The following is a 6,000-nucleotide window of genomic DNA, read 5'->3' as shown; positions in this document are numbered from 1 at the left end:
GTTTACAGTCTAGCCAGACACCTAGGTATTTGTAGTTGTCCACATATTCTAGGTCAGAACCGTCCAGGGTAGTGATGCTAGTCGGGCGGGCGGGTGCCGGCAGCGAACGGTTGAAAAGCGTGCATTTGGTTTTACTAGCGTTTAAGAGCAGTTGGAGGCCACGGAAGGAGTGTTGTATGGCATTGAAGCTCATTTAGAGGTTAGTTAACACAGTGTCCAAAGGATGGTGTTGGAGTCGTGCTCGGCCAGATAGTCGTGGGTGAACAGGAAGTACAGGAGGGGACTAAGCACGCACCCCTGAGGAGTCCCCTTGTTGAGAATCAGCGTGGCGGATGTGTTGTTGCCTACCCTCACCACCTGGGGCGGCCCGCCGGGAAGTCCAGGATCCAGTTGCAGAGGGAGGTTTTCAGTGTCAGGGTCCTTAGCTTAGTGATGAGCTTCTAGGGTACTATGGTGTTGAACACTGAGCTGTAGTCAATTTACAGCATTCTAAACATAGGTGTTCCTCTTGTCCATATGGGAGAGGGCAGTGTGAAGTGCAATAGAGATTGAGTGATCTGTTGCGGCGGTATGGAAATTGGAGTGGGTCCAGTGTGTCTGGGATGATGGTGTTGATGTGAGCCATGACCAGCCTTTTTTTAGCATTTCATGGTTACAGATGTGAGTGCTATGAGGCATTAGTAATTTAGACAGGTTACCTTGGGCACGGGCTATGGTGGTCTGCTTGAAACATGTAGGTATTACAGACTGAGTCARGGAGAGTTTGAAAAGCTGGTCAGCACATGCTCTGAGTAATCGTCCTGGTAATCCGTCTGGCCCTGCGGCCTTGTGAATGTTAACCTGTTTAAAGGTCTTACTCCCATTGACTACGGAGAGTTTGATCAGAGTTGTCCGGAACAGCTGGTGCTCTGTTTCATGGTTCAGTGTTGCTTAGTGCTAGTGAAACAGTCCTGTAGCTTAGCATCTGCTTCCTCAGACCACTTCCGTATTGAGAGCGTCACTGGTACTTTCTGTTTGAGATTTTGCTTGTAAGCAGGAATCAGGATATAGAGTTATGGTCAGATTTGCCAAATGGAGGGCGAGAGAGAGCTTTGGTATGCGTATTACATTTCCAGATTTCCAGGGGGGGTAATATTAGAGATCGCGCACCAGCTGTTGTCATGTGGGTGCTAGCAAGCAAGCAAGCTAGGTAGTGCTAGGTACAGTGCCTTGCAAAAGTATTCACCCCCCTTGGCGTTTTACCTATTTTGTTACATTACAACCTGTAATTTAAATTGATTTTTATTTGGATTTCATGTAATGGACATACACAAAATAGTTCAAATTGGTGAAGTGAAATGAAAAAAATAACTTGTTTCAATTTTTTTTWTTTTATTAAAACGGAAAAGTGGTGTGTGCATATGTATTCACCCCCTTTGCTACGAAGCCCCTAAATAAGATCTGGTGCAACCAATTACCTTCAGAAGTCACATAATTAGTTAAATAAAGTCCACATGTGTGCAATCTAAGTGTCACAGGGTTTGTCACATGATCTACGCATATATATTCCTGTTCTAAAAGGCCCCAGAGTCTGCAACACCACTTAGGGGCACTATGAAGACCAAGGAGCTCTCCAAACAGGTTAGGGACAAAGTTGTGGAGAAGTACAGATCAGGGTTGGGTTAGAAAAAAATATCCGAAACTTTGAACATCCTACGGAGCACCATTAAATCCATTATTTAAAAAATTTAAAGAATATGGCACCACAACAAACCTGTCAAGAGAGGGCTGCCCACCAAAACTCATGGACCAGGCAAGGAGGGCATTAATCAGTGAGGCAACAAAGAGACCAAAGATAACCCTGAAGGAGCAGCAAAGCTCCACAGTGGAGATTGGAGTATCTGTCCATAGGACCACATTAAGCTGTGCACTCCACAGAGCTGGGCTTTACGGAAGAGTGGCCAGAAAAAAATAAACATATGGAAGAAGGTACTCTGGTCAGATGAGACTAAAATTTWGCTTTTTGGCCATCAAGGATAACGCTATGTCTGGCGCAAACCCAACACCTCTCATCACCCCGAGAATACCATCCCCACAGTGAAGCACGGTGGTTGCAGCATCATGCTGTGGGTATGTTTTTCACCCAAAAAAGCCRATACCGATTAATCGGCCGATTTTTATATATATATTTGTAATAATGACAATTACAACAATACTGAATGAACACTTATTTTAACTAAATATAATACATCAATAAAATCAATTTAGTCTCAAATAAATAATGAAACATGTTCAATTTGGTTTAAATAATGAAAAAACTAAGTGTTGGAGAAGAAAGTAAAAGTGCAATATGTGCCATGTAAAAAAAACTAACGTTTAAGTTCCTTGCTCAGAACATATGAAAGCTGGTGGTTCCTTTTAACATGAGTCTTCAATATTCCCAGGTAAGAAGTTTTAGGTTGTAGTTATTATAGGACTATTTATCTCTATACCATCTGTATTTCATATACCTTTGACTATTGGATGTTCTAATAGGTACTTTAGTATTACCAGCCTAATCTCGGGAGTTGATAGGCTTGAAGTCATAAACAGCGCAATGCTTGAAGCACAGCGAAGAGCTGCTGGAAAATGCAGGAAAGTGCTGTTTGAATGAATGCTTACGAGCCTGCTGCTGCCTACCACYGCTCAGTCAGACTGCTCTATCAAATCATAGACTTAATTATAATATAATAACACACAGCAATACGAGCCTTAGGTCATTAATATGGTCAAATCCGGAAACTATAATTTTGAAAACTAAGCGTTTATTCTTTCAGTGAAATATGGAACTGTTACGTATTTTATCTAACGAGTGGCAAGAGAAGTGACACAATTTCCCTAGTTAAAATAAATTAATGTTAGCAGGCAATATTAACTAAATATGCAGGTTTAAAAATATRTACTTGTGTATTGATTTTAAGAAAGACATTGATGTTTATGGTTAGGTACACAATGGTGCAACGACAGTGCTTTTTTCGCGAATGCGCTTGTTAAATCACCCGTTTGGCGAAGTAGGCTGTGATTCAATGATAAATTAACAGGCACCGCATTGATTATATGCAACGCAGGACAAGCTAGATAAACTAGTAATATCATCAACCATGTGTAGTTAACTACTGATTATGTTAAGTATGATTGTTTTTTAYAAGATACGTTTAATGCTAGCTAGCACCTTACCTTGGCTCCTTGCTGCACTCGCATAACAGGTAGTCAGCCTGCCACGCAGTCTCCTTGTGGAGTGCAATGTAATCGGCCATAATCGGTGTCCAAAAATGCTGATTACCGATTGTTATGAAAACTTGAAATCGGCCCTAATTAATTGGCCATTCCGATTAATCGGTCGACTTCTACACGAGTGGTTTAAGGGGAAACATTTAAAAATCTTGGAATGGCCTAGTCAAAGCCCAGACTTCAATCCAATTGAGAATCTGTGGTGTGACTTAAAGATTGCTGTACACCAGCGGAACCCATCCAACTTGAAGGAGCTGGAGCAGTTTTGACTTGAAGAATGGGCATAAATCCCAGTGGCTAGTTGTGCCAAGCTTATAGAGACATACCCCAAGAGACTTGCAGCTGTTTCACAATAAAAAATATATTGCATCTTCAACATGGTAGGCATGTGTCAATCAAATGATACAAACCCCCCCAAAATCTATTTTAATTCCAGGTTGTAAGGCAACAAAATAGGAAAAATGGCAAGGGCGGTGAATACTTTCGCAAGCCACTGTATCAACAGCTATTGTAAGCMAATCTATTAGGGGGCTGGAAGCTATGGTGAGCTTCGATTGGTCATTCGTACTGCAATATTATGGAGAACTTGCATTAAATTCAGGTTTCCTCAACTTTAGTCCCACCCTTTTCAACTCCCTCACAAAGGGGCCAGGATTCTGGTCTGGAAGCACCCTTTTGACTGCACCTACAGTTTTGCCTGGTATTGCAGTTTAACTGAAGTATGGCCCAGAAAGACAATTCCTTTAGAGAAGACAAATTTGAAAATTCCTAATAAGACAGTTTAGTCCTCCCCTTTGTGCACAAAACATCCATTGAGTTATTCAAAATATTTTTTTCCATCACTCACAACCGAAGATATTAACATTTTATATTCATGCTCTACGACATGAGCCCAACTAGCCAGGGGACGTTCCATTTGGCTTGTTTAGCTGTCCACGCATTGACAGAGTTGCTGGAGCATGCTTGCGCGATACTGCTGTCTGTCCAGTGCACATTGAGTGCTAGTGCGCATGTGCAGTAATCCCAGTCAGAAAAATAAAAACAACTCTGAAACAGCGTATGCGAACATGAGTAGATTACGTTGTTCAATGGTCGGACATCTTGGACACAGTCTCCAAACGGGTTCCTTGGGAGGTCCCAAGTCTGACGTCACCCCATTGAAGTTAAAAACGGTTAAGGTTAGGGTTAGGGTAAGGGTTAGGGTAAATGTCATTTTTAGGTTTTTGCTAGTCAGTTTAAGGGTCAGCTGTGTCCTTATAGTCTCTCCCTAGAGTGGATAATGCTACATCCTGATGTTGCACACAGATTTCAGCCAGGGGTAAACAACAGACTGCTGAAACCTGATTGGCTGAACATCAGGAAGAAGCTTTAGCCACTTTAGCTAGCATGGTGGTGGAAAATGTTGTTTGATTAAGACTGTATGCATATTTTTCCAGCTTATTTTTTTCCCGGCAGCTTGCCATTAAAGCTAGTTGAGGAGGAAACCTACACCCTTGCAGCCTGAATGGAGGATGTTTTATGTATGAGCTGGTTGCCCGGGGACACAAGTGCATAGCCGGCTGCATACATTCCTGTTGGACGCAGATGACAAACGACATAAAAGGAATAATAGCGCCTAGAGCTATCTATGAACTAGAGACTGCGTCCAAGATGGATGCCTGTTGTTTTCAATGTARTCTACTCATGTTCGCAAACACTGTTTCGTGGTGGTCGCTATCGGCTTCACAGAGCCTATAACGCCTGCGCACTAGCACTTACAGTGAGCAATGGAGCAGAGCGAGCGGCAACAACTTCATCATGTCATCCAGAAATATAACAGACATTGGATGAATATAAAATGTTAATATCTGCGGCTGTGTAAAAATCAGCCTTGAGGACAATAACTTAAATAATAATATAGATATTTTTGCCTCAAAGTGATAACAAAAGTGTTTTTTAAATGTTTTTTTTTKACTTCTCTATGGGGCCGTCGATGGGAATTTTCCTTTTGGGCTTAACTTCAGCTAAACTGCAGTACCGAAAGTGGAAAGTGTGCTTGCAGACCGGAATCCTGGCCCCCTGATCATATACAGAGAAATAATAATAATATCCATAAAACCTAGCCGGTCAAACAGGGAAATGGTTCCAATCGTTTTTCAACCTTTAATTTTTCCCATTGGGGATTTTAGATACACTTCAAATAAGGGCTGTGTTTTGTGTAGGCTTACCCTGGGGTGACGTTTTGATAACCGTGTAAATCTCTCTAGGACAAGGTGAATTTATCAATATATTCGCCTGTATTATCCCCCAAAATGAAATGCTAATTTGCAGATTTTTGGTTTTGACGCCTATTTTAAAGCTAATTAGCATTTTCGAATYTGAGAGTAAATAGAGCCGAATATATTGATAAAGGTCACCTTTGTCAGACAGAGATTTATGTGGTTATGAAAACGTCACCCCAGGGTAAGCATACACAAAACATTATTTTAAGTGTCTCTAAAATCCTCTATGGGAAAGATGAATTGTGGAAAAACGATTGGAACCATTTCCCTGTTTGACSACTAGGTTTTATGGGTATTATAACACCTCCTCTGTGTGGGTCTACCCTGCTGCAAACATTCCAGTTGGATGCAGATGACAACTTCAAATGAATAATAGCGCCATCTGCCGGCCGGTTGGGCTAATATAACTCAATGATATGAACATAAAACCGACGGAGTTCCACCTCCGACACCGCCAAAACAACACTGCAAATGTAAATCTGATCGAATG

This window comes from Salvelinus sp. IW2-2015, linkage group LG13 (genome assembly GCF_002910315.2).
Source record: "Salvelinus sp. IW2-2015 linkage group LG13, ASM291031v2, whole genome shotgun sequence".
In the NCBI taxonomy this organism is placed as follows: Eukaryota; Metazoa; Chordata; class Actinopteri; order Salmoniformes; family Salmonidae; genus Salvelinus; species Salvelinus sp. IW2-2015.
The sequence above is the reverse complement of the archived record's forward strand: the minus strand, read 5'-3'. Positions refer to the sequence as shown.